The sequence below is a fragment of the Geotrypetes seraphini genome, chromosome 5 (genome assembly GCF_902459505.1).
Source record: "Geotrypetes seraphini chromosome 5, aGeoSer1.1, whole genome shotgun sequence".
Classification (NCBI taxonomy): domain Eukaryota; kingdom Metazoa; phylum Chordata; class Amphibia; order Gymnophiona; family Dermophiidae; genus Geotrypetes; species Geotrypetes seraphini.
The window spans coordinates 100,339,525-100,357,368 of NC_047088.1; the positions used below are offsets into that span (position 1 = coordinate 100,339,525).

General features: G+C 43.4%; 1 protein-coding gene across 8 annotated transcripts in view; it reads left to right on the forward strand.

Moving 5' to 3' along the window:
- Positions 1 to 17,844, forward strand: part of FBXL19 (F-box and leucine rich repeat protein 19) — a 192,920-nt gene that overhangs the window by 4,078 nt on the left and 170,998 nt on the right. For 2 of the 8 annotated variants that reach the window (XM_033945287.1, XM_033945292.1), the window contains exon 3: positions 2,072 to 2,250. The exons of 5 other annotated variants lie outside the window; for them this stretch is intronic. The gene's annotated coding sequence lies outside the window, so the exon portion shown is untranslated. Of the gene's footprint in view, positions 1 to 1,494; positions 1,595 to 2,071; positions 2,251 to 17,844 lie in introns of all 8 variants that reach the window. One more of the 8 variants, XM_033945289.1, reaches the window with a different exon arrangement.

Genomic DNA, 17,844 nt, shown 5'->3' on the forward strand with positions numbered 1-17,844 from the left:
TTTAGGTGGACTTTTGACGTTCTTAATGCGATCTGCTAAATAGGTTTCTGGGTTTTTACATTTGCTTTATTATGCTCAAAATACATTTAATAACGCACCACATAAACGGGGCATATCAATACAAACATATTGCATGCAAAACCTACTAGTTTTCTGGCCAAACAGCAATGTTATTTGCTAATTAGAGCACATGAAAAACAGCTTTGTTTCTTGCTAAAAGGCTACCCTTTTTTTCTCACTAAAGAGTGCTCCAATGAGCTGATTCTTGAAACGGATACATTCAGCAAGCAAACCACTTGAAAAGAATTTATATATTTCATAGATAACTTCATTGCAAATAGAGGTGTGCAGCTGCACAATGGTGACCTCATTGTGAGATCATCAAGGTGCACCTGGAAGGTAGAATGCCACAATTAAAATATGTGCTGGGGGTGCTGTTTGGGATTTGAACCCATGACCTTTGGAAGATGGGAATAGGGCTTTTGCCCATTGAGCCACAGCAGCTTCCAGGCAGGTATTTCCGAGTGCCCTGTGATATGGTAACTTAGGGATCTGCTAAGCTATGATCTTCTCAGGTATGATATGATAGTCACTTGAAAGAAAGCTGTTCTAGCTCAGTGGTTTTAAGCACTGCTTTCAATGTCAGAGGTTCGAATCCTCCTCCCCCTCATCTCCAGAACTTTTACAGTTTCCTATTGCTCTCATAAGAGTATTGGATGGTAGACTTTGCCATTTTCATCAGCACTCTGCCATTTGCAGGCAAACTTATTTAGATCATATGGCTACGATCTCCTAAGCTCTCATGGTAGGAACCCCCTGACTAAAAAGAAGCAGGTATGGCACAGCAGGTAATAGCCCTGTGCTCATATTCCAGATGTTCTCTGAGGATTATTTGTTTGTTTGTCTAATTATGTTTTTATAATTTTATGTATGTAACTTATGCAAACAGTTTAGTTTTAAACGGTATAGAAATTTTAAAAATAAATAAATAAAATAAAAAATGTCCCCCTCAATATGTTTATACACACTAGCCCTGTTAATGTTAAAACAGCGCTGTACAAGAGAGAAATGTATCAGACAATATAAACTTGTTTTGTGCGTTGAATTCACTGAAATCCAACATTAGAATAATTCCCAACATTAAACAGTTCATTTGCTATATGAAGTAAAAGAAATCACATCCTTGTAGGGAGGGGAAAATGAGTCAGAAAGCATGTGTTTCTTGGAAAAAACATGTCTAATCCCATATGCAAAGTTTTAGACTATCTTTTTCTAAGAGTTGCATAATCCATTATTGATTTTGTTATGGTATGGATAGTCTTTGCTTTTTCACTCAGGGTCGTGCTTAAGTTAGGACTAACAATATGAAAGCACCAGAGTCCAAAGTGGTTATGCCTGCACAGGCCTAAGAACAGAATGAAAGGGACTGAGTTGGTTTTGCTTAGGATAAGCAGGAGGATTTAGGAATGTTGTCCTGCTTCTTTCTCTCTTCAGGGCAGCAGGACCACAGTAGGCGTGGGAGCTGAGCAGTTGCTTATGAGCTGTTGCTACTTTCCTGTTTTATTCTTGAGAGAAGACAGCCAAAGGGTACAAGGTAGCAACTCAGAAATGCTTTCTTTGTCAGCTGTTACAAGAGAGAGATGAAAGCAAGGGGGTAGAAGTAAGAGTGAGAAGTGGTAAGATCGAGGGGAGTAGGGAGGATTGGTGAGAGTATAACTATAATGCATGCAGTGGTGAAATGTCAGGCCCTGCACTTTAATGCATTAAGCCCCACTGTAGCCTAAAGATGGGTTTCTGCCTTCTTGATTTTTATAGGTGTGATAAAAGGGGGGTGGGGAACATACAATCAGAGCTTGCTAGTGAAATAAGAGAATGAAGCCGAAAAGCTTTGTGCATGTTTGTCATCACAATTATCACATCAAACACATATTTTTTTTCTGTGTCTAGATGAGGTGAGTAAAGTTGATCACATCAAAGCCCTTGGCTTTACCATATTGTAAGGTTAGCCCCTTCGCTGAAATCTTTTGTTCTGTCTTCTATATTCGTTCTCCTGACATAAATTCCTCTGCAGAAGTGCTTTCATCATTGCATCTGCCACATAACTTATTTCATTATCTGATCTGAATGATGACTGGATCAAGCAGACTGATCATCTGGAGACCTGAACTACCCTCCCGTTTATAGCTAATGCTCTGAAGTCATTATGTTGACTTTAGGGGAAATATCTTGGTGAGTCTTCTGCCAGTCTCTGTAAGTACTTTTTTAAACACTTACATCTTTATTAATTTTTTTTGTTGTTGTTGTTGTTTACTACTACTACTACTTATTATTTCTAAAGTTCATTAAACACACAAGAGACAGTCCCTGCTTGAAAGAGCTTACAATCTAATTATGACAGACATAGAGGACAAAGGTGAATTTATACATTATACTTAGGTGGGAATTATAAGGGATGTAAGAGGTGGAGGGGTAGGATAGTATGATGGAATGACAATAGATATGGGTGCTTTACACGTTAGCTGGGTAAACACAGCTTCAAAAAAGTGGGCTTTTAGCCTGGACTTCAAGATTATCAGAGATGGGGCTCGACGCACTGAGCCAGACAGGTTGTTCCAGGCATACAGCACAGCAAGGTAGAAAGAAGGGTCGGAATCAGGAGTTTATAGTAGAAGAGAAGGGTACCCACGAGAGATTCATCTGACGAACAGAGTTGCTGAGGCAGAGTATAGGGAGAGATACTAAGGAGCTGTAGAATGAATGTACTTGCTGGTTTAAAATACTTGTACACAGCTTCCTGAACTAAATAAGACATGCATGGAGGTTCACAAAACAATGTACTGTACATAACAAAACTTAAAAGGACATAATGCATCTTAGCACAGAATCTTCCCCACCTCTCCTCCCCTCAAAACACAATGTAGTTGTCTTAACAGGGGAATTTGCCCAAAATCTCAACCAAAGGCCATTAGATGGAAAGCACTATGCCTTGTCCTTCATTTGGAATGTCAAGTAATATGTTCAGCAAGCTGTCTATAAGGAACCAGCTCTACACCATGGGGGCCATTACTAAAAACAGTGATGTCTAAAAGCAATTTTTCTCCTGGGAATCTGTGATATAAAATGAAATGTAATTGTTTCTCGGCACATCATAATTTCTCTGAACTATGCTGTGCTGTCTTAGAATTATGTATGAGATTGATAAGAAAAGGCAATTGGTCTCGGTATTTATGTCAGAGAGAGCAGCATTGGATATACACCTTTGAGTTCAATTTTCCCAGGTGGTTTGAACACTAGTGTTGAATGGTCTGCATTTTTTTGAGATCTGCTCGGTGATTGGCTGGATTGTAGGTGGGAGAATTGCAGCATCATTTTAAATGTTTTCCCGGGGCGTCTGAGTTTGCCAGCGCCATGATTTGGAATATTTCTACAATTGTTGCTGTACTAATTTAATGATATGTTTTTGCAGTTACAGTATTGGACATTTGCCATGAATGGAGTTTTCCTGTTTGAGTCACTGAAATTTGAATTCACTAAATGTATTTTCACATATATATCCCTATCATTGGATGGGATGTTTCATATATTAAAAAGTGGTGGTTTTTTTTTAACCAGATGAAGCATAACTGAGATTTTTTTTGTTTGTCAGGCTATTTTTGCCGGCTTTGTGACTATTAGGAATCCTCCTTCTCATTGCTTAGTTTGGAGCAGGTTTTGTACTATATTTGATCTGTCTGCTTCACCCAAATTAGATATTGTGGTAACTGAAATCACCCATTATTATACTGTTGCCCAATTCTCCAGCTTTCCAAATCTCTGCAAACATTTCTTCATCTGTCTGCTCATTTTGTCCCCGGGGGACGGTAGTATAACCCTACCTTTTATATTCCTTCCCTTCATGCATTGAATTTCTTTCCATAAGGATTCCACACTGCTATCTATGTCATGCAGAATGTTTATTTGATTTGATTCAATTCCCTCTTTAACATATAGCACAACCCCCCCCCCCTCCAATTTGATCTACTCTATCCTCGTGATATAATTTGTACCCAGGTAACACAGTGTCCTATCGATTGTCCTCCTTCCACCAGGTCTATGAGATGCCTATTATATCTACCTTATCATTCAGTGCTATATACACTAACTCTTCTATTTTATTTTTTAGACCTAGCATTTCTATACAGACACTTCAAATTGTGTTTTTTCCTTGTAAATACAGGCTGCTGAGAAGACAGGGAAAATTTGAATCTTTTCCTCGGCCTTCTTCTTAAACCTTCCTGGCTTTTTTTTCACCATTATTGGAACCTCTCTACTGGGACCCTAAATATCCTGTTTCAATAGTATCCTTCAAGGATACCTTACACCGAACCATTCGCTCTTGGGCGACTGTCAGCTTTCCCCCACATCTCGGTTTAAAAGCTGCTCTATCTCCTTTTTAAACATTAGTGCCAGCAGCCTAGTTCCATCCCAGTTAATGTGGAGTCTATCCTTTCGGAAGAAGCTCCCCCTTTCCCAGAAGGTTGCCCAGTTCCTAACATATCTAAATCCCTCATCCTTGCACCATTGTCTCAACGACTCATTGAGTCTTCGGAGCTCTGCTTGCCTCTTGGCATGGAACTGGGAGCATTGCTGGATGATCTGGATTTCAACTTTCTACCTAAGAGCCTAAATTTGGCTTCCAGAACCTCCTTCCCCAAATTTTCCTATGTCATTAGTACCTACTTGTACCAGGACAGCTTGCACCTTCCCAACACTATCTAAATTCCTAACTATGTGACGCGTGAGGTCCGCCACCTTCGCACCAGACAAGCAAGTGACCAGGCGATCCTCATGCCCACCAGCCACTCAGCTATCTACATAGCTAATGATTGAATCACCAACTACAACAGCTGTCCTAACCCTTCCCTTCTGGGCAGAAGCCCCTGGAGACAAATCTTCGGTGCGAGAGGATATTGCATCCCCTGGTGGGCAGGTCCTAGCTACAGGATTATTTCCTACTTCACCAGGGTGATGCTTTCCTTCTAGGAGTCTCTCTCCTCCAAGGCAGCACAGGGGCTACCAGACTGGAGTTGGGACTTCTCTACAACATCCCTGTAGGCCTCTTCTATGTACTTCTCTGTCTCCCTCAGCTCCTCCAAGTCTGCTACTCTAGCCTCAAGGGATCGTACTCATTTTCTGAGACCTAGGAGCTCTTTGCAGTGAGCACGCACATATAATCGTAATGAAACAGATGGATTTCTGGATGCAAAAATTTAAACTCAAACTAAACTCTGACAAAACAAAGTTTTTCGTGGCGACTGCTAGTAATAGTTCTTCTGAACCTTCTATTAGTATTCAACATTATTAGTATTAGTATTAGTAAATTCAACATAGTATATAATTCATCCAACGATTAAAATTTGGGGAGGTATATTAGACCTGCATCTTACAATGCATGCTCAGATAGATGCTGTAGTGCGTAAATGCCACTTCACGTTATGGAAATTGCGAACAATTAGATCTTATTTTGAATTTACTGCTTTAGATTACTGGTTCAATCATTACTACTGAGTCTTCTTGATTATTGTAATATTATCTATCTGACTGTCACTAAGAAAGAATTAGCAAGACTTACAATAATACAGAATATAGCGGTCAGAATGATTTGTGGCCTGAAGAAATTTGATCATGTTACACCCTTTTATTGCGAATTGCATTGGCTGCCAATGGAGGCCTGGGTATTGTTTAAACTAGGTTGTTTCTGTTACAAGGCTGTTTATGGTACAGCTCCTTCTTACTTGGTCAATAGATTTTCTTTAGCATCATACAGACATAATAGAAGAACTCATCCTTTGTTTAATTTTCCATCTGTCCAGGGTTGCAGGAGTAAGAAATTTCTAAATCATACTTTGGCATCTCAGGCAGCTCTTCATGACAATGAATTCCGAATATTGTTGCTTACTACCCATTCCTATGGCCATTTTAGAAAACAATTGAAGACCTATTTTTTTTCTAAATATTTGACTGTTTAATGAATCATCTTATTTCATGTAACATGTTTACTTTTATAACTTTTTGTAAACTGTGTTGAACTTGGTCAATAAGCACAAAGTTATGTTATGTTTTGTTATATAACTTCTCGCCAACTGGGAGAAAATCATACATGTGACACTCAGTGCAAAAGATTGGATAGCATCCCTCTTGCTGTTGGACTACTGTCTACATCAGGGGTGCCCACACTTTTTGGGCTTGCGAGCTACTTTTAAAATGACCAAGTCAAAATGACCTACCAACAATAAAATTTAAAAAAAAAACCACAAAGCACATTGTACGCATAGAAAATGTTAATTATCATTCCTATTCTGGGATTTTTTCAAAGAGGTCAAAGCAGATGACTCTATGTACTGTCACCTCAGTAACAACCATACAAAAATAGACAAATACTCCCCTCCCTTTTTACTAAACCACAATAGCAGTTTTTAGCGCAGGGAGCTGCGCTGAATGCCCAGTGCTGCTCTCGAAGCTCATAGGCTCCCTGCGCTAAAAACCGCTATTGCAGTTTAGTAAAAGGGGACCATATAGACAGCAGATATAAATTCAGACATTTTGATCAATAAATTTAAAATAAAATCATTTTTCCTACCTTTGTTGTCTGGTGATTTCATGATTCTCTGGTTGCACTTTCTTCTTCTGACTGTGCATCCAATCTTTCTTCCCTTCTTTAAGGCTGTATGCTTCCTCTCCTCCAGACCTCATTCCCTCCCCCAACTTTTTCTTCCTCTCTCCTTACCCTTTCTTTCTCCCTGCCTCCCTTTCTTTTTTTTCTCTCTTCATGCCCCCTTTCTTTTTTTCTGTTTCTCTTCTTTCCTTCTGTCTCCCTGCCTGCTCTCTTTCTTTCTTTCTCCCTTCCCTCCCCCAAGCCACCGCCATCCAATAATAGGCCCCAAAGCCGCCGCCGCCCCAAGCTCTCCCTGCTTCCCTGCGTTGGGCCGACCAGCATTCCTCTCCCCGACGTCAATTCTGCTGTCGGAGAGGAAGTTCCGGCCCAGCCAGGCAGTGATTGGCTGGCCAGAACTTCCTCTTTGACGGCAGAATAAACTTCGGGGAGAGGAAGGCTGATCGGCCCGGTAGATCGCCAAGACAAAGTGAGTCTATCACGGAGCCCGAATGGGCTCCGCGATCGACTCACTTTGCCTTGGCGATCTACTGGTTGATCGCAATCGACCTATTGGGCATCCCTGGTCTACACCTTGTTATTGAGCTGATTAATTAATTAATTAAACCTTATTAAGCTACTAGGAATATATTAGACTAGTATAGAGAGCCTTAGGATTTTATTGTTTGCTTATTTAGTGTTTGAGTTTTTGCAGATAATGAAATATAAAGAGTTCTCCTATTGTCCTATCAACTCCCTGTATGCCAGTGATATGGTGGTTTATTTTTCTGATGTTGAATTGTCTCTGCCTCCTTAATGTATGCTATCTAATCATTTCATTAATTTCTAGATACAAAATGAATGGGATAAATACCTCTCAATGTACACTGGCAAAAATCTCATTGAATCATTAGCTTTTGCTTTTTTTTTAATACGATTTTAGCGTTTTAAGGAATGTGGTGTTTTTATGTTTGTTTATTGATTTGTGCATGTACTTCTGTAACCCGCATAGATTATTTAGCTATGCGGGATAAAAGTGTTTAAAAAAAAAATAACATTAGAATAATTGACAATAAATTAAGACTATAAGTAAAGAAATGAGCTAGGGTGGGCAGGAGAGGAGAGAGTGGGAGGGAATGGAGACTAAGCCAGACCTTGCTCTGCCACTGTTTCTAGCAGAAAGTTCAAGCTTACAAAACTGTAAAACTATAAAAGGCTATTATTCTATGGAGACTAGTTAAATAAAGTTTGCTCTTTTAAGATCTAAACCAGTGTTCTTCAACCACCAGTCCATGGACCAGTGCCTGTCCACAGAAATTTCCTGTCGGTCCACAGGGCCAGCACGTGCATCAGGCCCAAAACAGTGTTCTTCAATCGCCAGTCCATGGTGCAATCGATGCGGCGTTATCTTCGAGCCAGCTCCCTCTTCCTAACTGATTCAGTGCACAAAGCCATGGGCAGTGGCTCCTACGGGCATCCTGCGCCTGAATCGGAAGCCTTCTCTGACGTTGCAACGGCTGCCAATGAGGCACGGGACGCACAAAGTGCAATTAGTACTATTATGGGGGCGGGTCTGGGGTGGAGATTGGGTAGAGATAGGCGGTGTCTGGTCCACGACTTAGCCCAGTGTTCTTCAACCGCCGGTCCACGGACCTATGCCAGTCCACAGAATAATTATTTTATTTCTGCCGGTCCATAGGTGTAAAAAGGTTGAAAAACACTGATCTAAACTGTCTATAGAAAGGAACCTACAATTTAGCTTTTCTCCCCAAACCTATCAAAGCTCAGGTCAAAATAATGTATACTTACTCAAAGATAGGTCTTCTGTTCTTCTCTCAGAAAGAGAATGTCCTCTTCCCTCTTTCTCTCTTCTCAGAAAGAGCAATCACAATATTTTAATATTCTCCATCCAACGTTCTTTCTTTTTCCATATATCAGAAGTTCCTCCCCCCCAAAAAACCAGGAAGTCTTTGTTCTTATAACCCCCTGTTTACCAACCTCAAACCCTCCATCCTTTCAGTCATAAGAGCCAGCTCCCTTGGGTACAGTCTTCACTTGCTGTTTGTTCCCAATTATTCAAAATGACTCTTCTCCCTTTTGGAGACCAAGGGCTCCTTTTCCAAACCCGTGCTAGCGGTTTAACAAGCGTAATAGCGCGTGCTAAACCGCTGGCCGTGCTAGCCGCTACCGCCTCCTCTTGAGCAGGCGGTAGTTTTTCTGCCAGCGCGGGGGTTAGCGCGTGATGAAAAGTCGCGTGCGTTAAACCCGCTAGCACGGCTTTGTAAAAGGAGCCCAAAGACTTTATATAGTAGCAGTCCACTAATTTTTAAGTGAGGGCTGTTTTGGGTCCAAAAGAGCTGAAGGAGAACCGACAAATATCTTCCTACTTGGGGCCATGACACCAATAACGCAGAACAAATATAAGTCTATGCAAATATAGGACCACAAACTTAAAGTCCTAATATACACAAATGAAACAGCAGATGTAAATTATCAAAACTGACATATTTCACAGAAGTAAATTAAAAATAAAATAATTTTTTCCTACCTTTTATTGTCTGGTAATTATATTTTTCTAATCATGTTTGTCCAATTTCTAGTTGCACTTCCTTTTGTCTGTGCTCTTAACTGTTTCTAGGGCCTTCTTATTCATTTGCTGTTTTTCTCTCCTTTTTTACTTTCTGCTCTATATCCATCTCTGTCATTAACTTAATATTTTTCAATTTTTCTTCTTCTTTCTCAAATCTATCTACTTTTCCATATCTTCCTTCTAATCTATCAATCTCCTCCCTCTCTCTGCCCTTCCCTTCCTTCCTTCCATGTGTACCATACCATAACATAACATAAATTTTTATTTATATATCCTAAAAGCATTTTGGTTCTATGTGATTTACAAAAGAGGTAAAACTGACCAAAGTCAGTGACCATGTCAGTGAGCTACAACATAACTTGGTAGAAGAGGGTGACAGTAGAGTTTACAAGGGGGTTGGCAGTATAGATTGCAAAGAAGTAGAGCTGACCAGTGTCATAGAGCTACGCATGGCTTGGCAGAGCAGGTATCAATAAGAATTATAGGTTGACAATTGGGGTTGATAGAAGAGGTAGAACTGACCCATGTTTGTGGGCTACAGTGTAACTTGGCAGAAGCGGTTAATAATGGAAGCTACATTTGAAAGTATCTTAAGAAGGATTGTCGGATTTAGAGAAAAGGTGTGTTTGTAGGAGCTTTCTAAAGTAGATGTATGAGGCTGATACTCTAAACTACCGTATTTTCATGCATATACCGTGCACCCGTGTAAAACGCGCACACAGGTATAGCGCGCGGGAAACCTAAATATATGTAAACAAATTTTTATATAGCGCGCACACGCGTATACCGTGCATGCTGCTCCATGAATTTAAATCTCCTTCTGCCGTCCCGACTCTCCTCTCGCCGCCCTGCCCTCTGCCCCGAGTCTCCTCTGGTCCCGACTCTCCTTTCGCTGCCCTGCCCCAAGTCTCCTCTGGTCCCGACTCTCCTTTCGCTGCCCTGCCCTCTGCCCTGAGTCTCCTCTGGTCCCGACTCTCCTTTCGCCGCCCTGCCCCGAATCTCCTCTGGTCCCGACTCTCCTTTCGCCCCCCTTGAAGGTCTGCCTATCCCCTCTTGAAGTCCTGTCCCCACCCTGAAAGCCTGATGCCCCCCCCCGACGTCCGATTCATCACCCCGAAGGACCGCTCGCACCCCCACCCCGAAGGACCGCTTGCACCCCCACCCCGAAGGACCGCTCACAACCCCCAGCCCTCCCCCCGCACAGAGAAGCTGCCTACCATTGTTTCCCGATGCCAGTGAGCCCTGCTGCTTCCTCTGCCAGCGGTCCCGCCCCTTCTCTGAGCCCTGTGCTGCGCTGTTTCCTCTGCCGCGGTCCCGCCCCTTTTCTGACATCAGAGAAAGGGCTGGACCACCGGCAGAAGAAGCAGCACAGCGCAGGGCTCAGAGAAGGGGCGGGACCGCCGGCAGAGGAAGCAGCAGGGCTCACTGGCATCGGGAAACAACGGTAGGCAGCTTCTCCGTGCGGGGGTGGGTGGGCTGGGGGGTGCGAGCGGTCCTTCGGGGTGATGAATCGGACGTTGGGGGGGGGGGAACTATGTAAAAAAAAATTTGTACAACGCGCTCACGCATATAACGTGCATGGTTATACTCGGTTTGTAAAATCGTGTATAATGTGCGCGTTATATGCATGAAAATACGGTAGTGCTGCCCGATTCAGGAAAAAAAATTTTGATTCGATTCGGCCTATTGAATCGATTTTTCAATTCGATTCGATTCTCCTGCTCAGTTGGGTGGTTTTTTTTTCAAACATCCTGGTGGGTTTATTTTATAGCCTCTTTACCCCCTTTGCCTTCTCATAACCACACTGGCGCTATGGTGTAAACAAAATAAACAAACAAAAAGGATTTTTCCTCTCTCTGTTAAATCCTAGCTCACGTTTGTGGTCTAACACCAGCTCTGGCAGGATACATGTTTCAAATCTGACATATTATAATCACAAAACATAAAATAAAATGATTTTTTTCTACCTTTTGTTGTTTGGTCATTATTCAAATCTTGTTGGTCCCCAGCTCTGGTTGTCTTCTGATAACTTGCTTGCCAGGATCTCCTTCTTTCTTCTTTCTCTGTGCTAACCATCCATCTTCTATCTCTGTCCTCCCCTTCCATTTCCCTTCTCTCCCCCGGAGGTCTGGCATCTTTCTTTTTTTTCATCTCCATCCACATATCCACCTTTTCTCAACTACCCTTTCATCCAGCATCTCTCCCTCCTTCCCCACCACCCCAGGGTCCACCATATCTCCCTTTCTTTTTCCAACTACCCTCCTATCCAGAATCTCTATCTCCCCCTCCACACCATCCCTTGTGTCCAACTTCTCTCCCTTTCTGTTCATTCCCTCCCTAAATCCCATTGTCCACCATCTCTCTCCCTCTCCTCTGTTTTAGAACCATTATTTCTTCCCTCCCAAAGTCCGGCATATGCACGTCTCTTTGAACCCCCCCTTCCCTCCCTCCCTCCGTGTACTTCTACAACAGGGCCCCCCTCCCCTGAAGGTCTGTCCCCCTCTGAAGGCTTGCATCCCACCCCTGAAGGCCTGCCTGCATCCCACCCCAGAAAGCCTGCATCCTACCCCAGAAAGCCTGCATCCTACCCCAGAAAGCCTGCATCCTACCCCAGAAGGCCTGCATCCTACCCCAGAAGGCCTGCATCCCATCCCAGAAGGCCTGTATCCCATCCCAGAAGGCTTGCATCCCACCCCTGAAGGCCTGCACCCCAACCCTGAAGGCCTGTACCACCCCCCCCGAAGGCCTGCACCCCCGCTGAAGCCCTGCATCCCATCCCTGAAGGCCTGCCTGTCCCCCTCTGAATGCCTGTTACCCCTCCCGAAGGACTGCGCACCCTCCCCCCGGAAGGCCTGCCCCCGGTGTTTCCCCTTGCCTCCCGAACATGATTTACCTACTAGCAGCAGCCTGCAGAGAAGATCGCTAGGGCTAGCGATCTCTGCAAGCTGATATAGGTTTTCGGAGCTGTTTCCTCTGCTGCGATCCTGCCTCTGACATGAGAGGAGGGGCGGACTGCGGCAGAGGAAACAGCTCCGAAGACCTATAGCAGCTTGCAGAGATCGCTAGCCCCAGCTAGTAGGTAAATCATACGCGGTAGGACAGGGGGGAAGCCGGACACCAGTGGGAGGCCAGGGGGGAAGCCGGACGGCAGCACTTCCTGACTGACCCTCACCCTCTAAAGCAGGTGAGGCAGCGCCGGCCAGCAAGAGGCAGCGCTGCTGCTCCTGCTTTAGGGGGCGAGGGGGAGGGTCAGTTACCGAATCAGGAGGCCGATTTTGTTTGGTTGTTTTTTTTTGTTTTGAATCGATTCACCCGAAGTGAATCGGTGAACCGATTTGAATCGGGCAGCACTACTCTAAACCAGTGGTCTCAAACTGAAACCCTTTATAGGGCCACATTTTAGATTTGTAGGTACTTGGAGGGCCTCAGAAAAAAATAGTTAATATCATATTAAAGAAATGACAATTTTGCATGAGGTATAACTCTTTATAGTTTATAAATCTTTCCTTTTGGCTAAGTCTTAATGATACTATTGTAATTTATAGCTAAAGAGACATATGATCAAGAAACTGTTTTATTTTACTTTTGTGATTATGATAAACATACCGAGGGTCTCAAAATAGTACCTAGCAGGCCGCATGTGGCGAGTTTGAGACCACTTCTCTAAACAGTTGGTTCATTTCTGGGTCTCTGGAGGCAGCTTAATATGCTAGTAGTCTGTTAATGAATCTTCTCTGAGTACAGCCTTTGACTGAGGGGAAGGAGAAGAATGAATGATGACGTGTAAAAAAGCCAGTTCTAGCAAATATGAATTAATTAGTAAGATAGTTGGTTAGTAGGCCTTGTAATGCTTTACATTACATTACATTATCATTTTCTATACCAGATTACCTTCCAGTTGTATGCGGTTTACAACATAAAGAAGCTGAGACATTCTCAGGAATTACAGACCAACTCTTAAAAGAATTTATCAAATAGATACGTTTTCAAGAGCTTTTTGAAATATTTATAAGATGCTGCACTATTAACTGACTTAATTCTTTATCTCTGACTGCTGCCTGAAAAGAAAATAATCTGTTAAAGAACCTTTTGTATCAACAGTCCTTGATAGAAGGAAAGATGAAGAATGCCAAAATTCATTGGGGCATTTTGAGGTGGCCAGTACAAAATGTTCCATGAGATAATCAGCTGTAAGGCCAAACAACACCTTGTAACATAGCAACCCAAATTTGAAAATGACCCTAGCCTCAATTGGCAGCCACTGTAGCCTACAATAGAAAGGAGTGACATGGTCTGACTTTTTCAGGTTGTTAAAGAGACAGCCAAATTTGAATAATACTTGTCCCTCTATCGTTAGCCAAAGTAGTTTTTGGTAGAATGAGGAGATGTGGTCAAATTTTCTTAGGTTGAAGATTATCCTAACTGTGGCATTTTGAAAGACAAGTAGTTTCTGGAAGTGTCTGCATAGTCCCGCTAGGTAGACAATGTTGCTTAGGACTAGTGCTTGGACCATCTTCTCCCTCTTTCTTCTCCTCTGTTCTCATCTTTTCTTAAAAAGCATTTTCAGTGCAATAGGTGAGATGTTCTAGACCAGTGGTCTCAAACTCAAACCCTTTGCAGGGCCACATTTTGGATTTGTAGGTACTTGGAGGGCCTCAGAAAAAATAGGAAATGTCTTATTAAAGAAATGACAATTTTACATGAGGTAAAACTCTTTATAGTATATAAATCTTTCCTTTTGGCTAAGTCTTAATAATAATATTGTCATTTATAGCTAAAGAGACATATGATGAAGAAACTGTTTTATTTTACTTTTGTGATTATGATAAACATACCGAGAAACAAGAAAGCAGATCACTTCTATAGTCAAAGATCCGAGTCCAGCAGTAAGGGGCTCGACACTCTGGTGCAGCTGTGACCTCAGGAGATTTTCCTATACGTTTTTCCTCCTTATCCGATGTTCAGCCAGGTTATTTGATGGATTGTGGCCCATCATGACTGCTTCATTCTGGTGGCTACAGATTGGCCTTGCAGGCCTTGAACCGCAGATCTGATACATCTGCGCAAGAGTAGCGCCTATCTGGACCTCCTCCTGCTGAGTCCAATGTCCATGGAGGATCTGGGTCTCTTTGCTCTTAAGGCATGGCTCTTGAGTGCGCAGCCTTAGAGCACAAAGGATTATTCTACTATGGTTGTTGATACTCTTCTAAAGTCTAAGAAGTCATCTATGGTTTTGGCTTATGCTAAGACGTGGAAGGCTTTACAAAACTGGTACACCCAGGACCAGATGGACACTTATTTAGCTCCGATCTCGCTGATTTTCAACTTTCTTCAGGCTGGTTTGTATAAGGGCCTCACTGTAGCATCTCTTCTGGTCCAGGTGGCTGGGCTCTCTCATTCTAGATACCAGAAGCATCGATCCTTTTTGGTGTCACAACCTGATATTGCTAGATTTCTGAAGGGGGCTATTCATGTCAGACTGCGGGTTAAGCTACTTTTCCCATCCTGGGACTTTAACAGATTCATAACGAATGCAAGGAAGTTCTTCTTCACTCAACGGGTGGTAGACACCTGGAACGCGCTTCCTAGAGAGGTGATAAGACAGAGTACAATTCTGGGGTTCAAAAAGGGACTGGATGACTTCCTGGAAGCGAAGGGGATAACAGGGTACAGATAGAGGTTTACCTTACAGGACATTGAGCGAATAGGGTATGGACATTTTAGGTTAGGTAGGGAAAACTTTCAGGTCATGGACCTGGAGGGCTGCCACGGGAGCGGACTGCCGGGCATGATGGACCCCTGGTCTGACCCGGCAGAGGCAATGCTTATGCTTATGTTCTTATGTCTAGCATTGCCAAGGTTCCTTTTGAGTCCCCTCAAAATGCTTCCTCTTGGACTTGACGATCAAGTCTGTTTTTTTGGTTGACATTACTTCGGCGTGATGTGTTGGACCTACATGTTCTGTGTTTGCAGAGAACCATTCCTTTGGATTTTGGAGACTGGAATTTCCCTTTGGACAGTTCCTTCCTTTCTGTCGAAGGTGGTTTTGGCTTTCCATGTTAATCAGGAAGTGCATTTGATTGCCTTTCAGCCTACCTTTTTGGACTGCTGAAGTAACTGGATGTGTGCTGAATTCTACGATATCTGAAGGTCATTAAAGAGTTTAGTCTCGCTAACCATTTGTTTGTGCTAATTCATTCAGTTAAGTGGGGCGCTCCTGTAGAGCCATTTCATCAGCCTACACTCTTTCTGGGAAACAGTCTTCTGTTTCCGTCAAGGCACATTCTTCCATGAGTGTGGCTTCTTTGTGAACTGCAGCTTGAGCTTCTTCTAGGAGGAGATTTGCAGGCTGGCAACGTGGTCTTTTCGCATGATTGCCAAGTTTTACAGAAGTGGATGTGGCAGCAAGACAGGACTCTGTCTTTGGGTCCTTGGTTTTCAGGGTTGGCGCAGCAAGTTCATCCTAGCTTTCTGGGGACTGCTTTTGTACGTCCAATCTATCTAGAACAGGGGTATCAAAGTCCCTCCTTGAGGGCCGCAATCCAATCGGGTTTTCAGGATTTCCCCAATGAATATGCATGAGATCTATTTGCATGTACTGCTTTCATTATATGCTAATAGATCTCATGCATATTTATTGAGGAAATTCTGACTGGATTGCGGCCCTCGAGGAGGGACTTTGACACCCCTGATCTAGAATGTCTCACCTATTGCACTGGGAAAAGAGATTATGTACTTATCCTGGTAAGCTCTTCTCCAGTAGATAGGTGAGACATTCTAGACACTCGCCCAGTCCTTATTACGCCTATCTATTTCAGTCTGTTGATGCTTCTCCAAGCTGAATCTGAATGCCCGTCAGCCCTTGGGGTCTGGGAAGACTTTGTAAATATGTTTCAGTTTATATGGGAGCAGTTTCTGAGCTCCAGTGATGTGCAGCAGAGGCAGAATGAAAAATCCAGAGTGGATTCCTTCTGCAGCAGCATGCGGCTATAGAGAAATAACCCATCTGTCTAGAATGTCTCACCTATCTACTGGAAAAGATCTTACCAAGGTATGTACATAATCTCTTTTTCTTTCATCTCTCTTCCCTTCCCCACCCCCCCATCTATATGCACTATCTCCTACCTCTCTCCCTCCTTCCTCTCCATCCCTATACAGCATCTTCTCCTTCCCTCCTCCCCCCTTTGTAGTCTGGCATCTCTTTCCTTTCCCCTCTCCTCTACCTTAGACTAGAAACTCTCTCTCCTCCTTTCCTTCCCACTCCAATAATCTGACATCTCTCTCCTTCTTTTCCCTTTCTTCCTGTGGTCTAAAATATCTCTCTTCTCTTCCCAGGTCTGGCATCTCTCTCCTTCCCCCTCCCTTCCAGTAGTCTGGCATTTCTCTTTTTCCTTCCTTCCCACTACCTTAGCCTGGAATCTGTTTCTCCTCCTTTTCTTCCCCTTTCAGTAGTCCAACATCTCTCTCTTTCAATTTCCTACTTCCTGTGGTCTGGTATCTATCTCCTCTCCTTCCCTTCTCCTCCCTTCCCTTGTCTGGCATCTCTTTCTCTCCTTCCTTCCCTCCTCCTATAGTCTGACATCTTTGTCCTTCTCTTACCCCATTCTTATAGTCTAGTATCTCTCTCCTCGCCTTCCCTTTCCTTCTCCTTCTCTCTACTGTGGTCTGGCATCTGTCTTTCCATTCCCTTCTTGTCTGTCTTCCTTCCTTCCCCCCATTCCTACAGTCTAGCATGTCTCTAGTAAGAACCTCCCCCTCCACCCCCACCCCCATGGGATCCAATATTGCTCACCCTTCTCCTTTCTGGCAGGTGCTCTTTCACTTTTCAGGATGCTGGCAGTGTGAGTAAAGTAAACATGCTGCTTTTGGCAGCCCGGAAACTTTCCCTCAGCTACTGCTTCTTGCCAATGCAGGGACAGGAAGGAAACCTTCTGTTCTGCCGAAGACAGCGTGTTTAGTACACATGCTGCTGGTAGCCCGAAGAGTAAAAGAGCGGCTGCTGGGAAGGAGAAGCATTGGATCCTGCATGGGAGAGATGGAACTCTGGTCAGATATGCAGGTTGCTCAGAAGGTCTCCACAGGCTACTCTTGGCTCACGGACTTTACATTGGTGAACTGGATTAGAAACTGGTTGATGGACAGATGCCAGAGGGTAGTGGTTAATGGAATTCACACGGAGGAAGAAAAGGTGAATAGTGGAGTCCCTCCAGTATCGGTGCTGGGGCTTATCCTGTTCAGTATGTTTGTGAGCGATATTGCCGAAGGGTTAGAAGAAAAGGTTTGCCTTTTTGCGGATGATACCAAGATTTGGAAAAACATGAAAAAGGATCTGCAGAAGTTAGAGGAATGGTCTAATATCTGGCAATTAAAATTCAGTGCAAAGAAGTGCAGAATAAATCATTTGGGGATTAAAAATCAGAAGGAGCCGTATGTGCTGGGAGGTGAGAGGATGATATGCACAGTTGAGGAGAGGAACCTTGGAGTGATAGTGTCCGAAGATCTAAAGGCAAAGAAACACTGTGACAAGGCAGTGGCTGTTGCCAGAAGGATGCTAGGCTGTATAGAGAGAGGTGTAACCGAAAGAAGAAAGAAGGTGTTGATGCCCCTGTACAGGTTGTTGGTG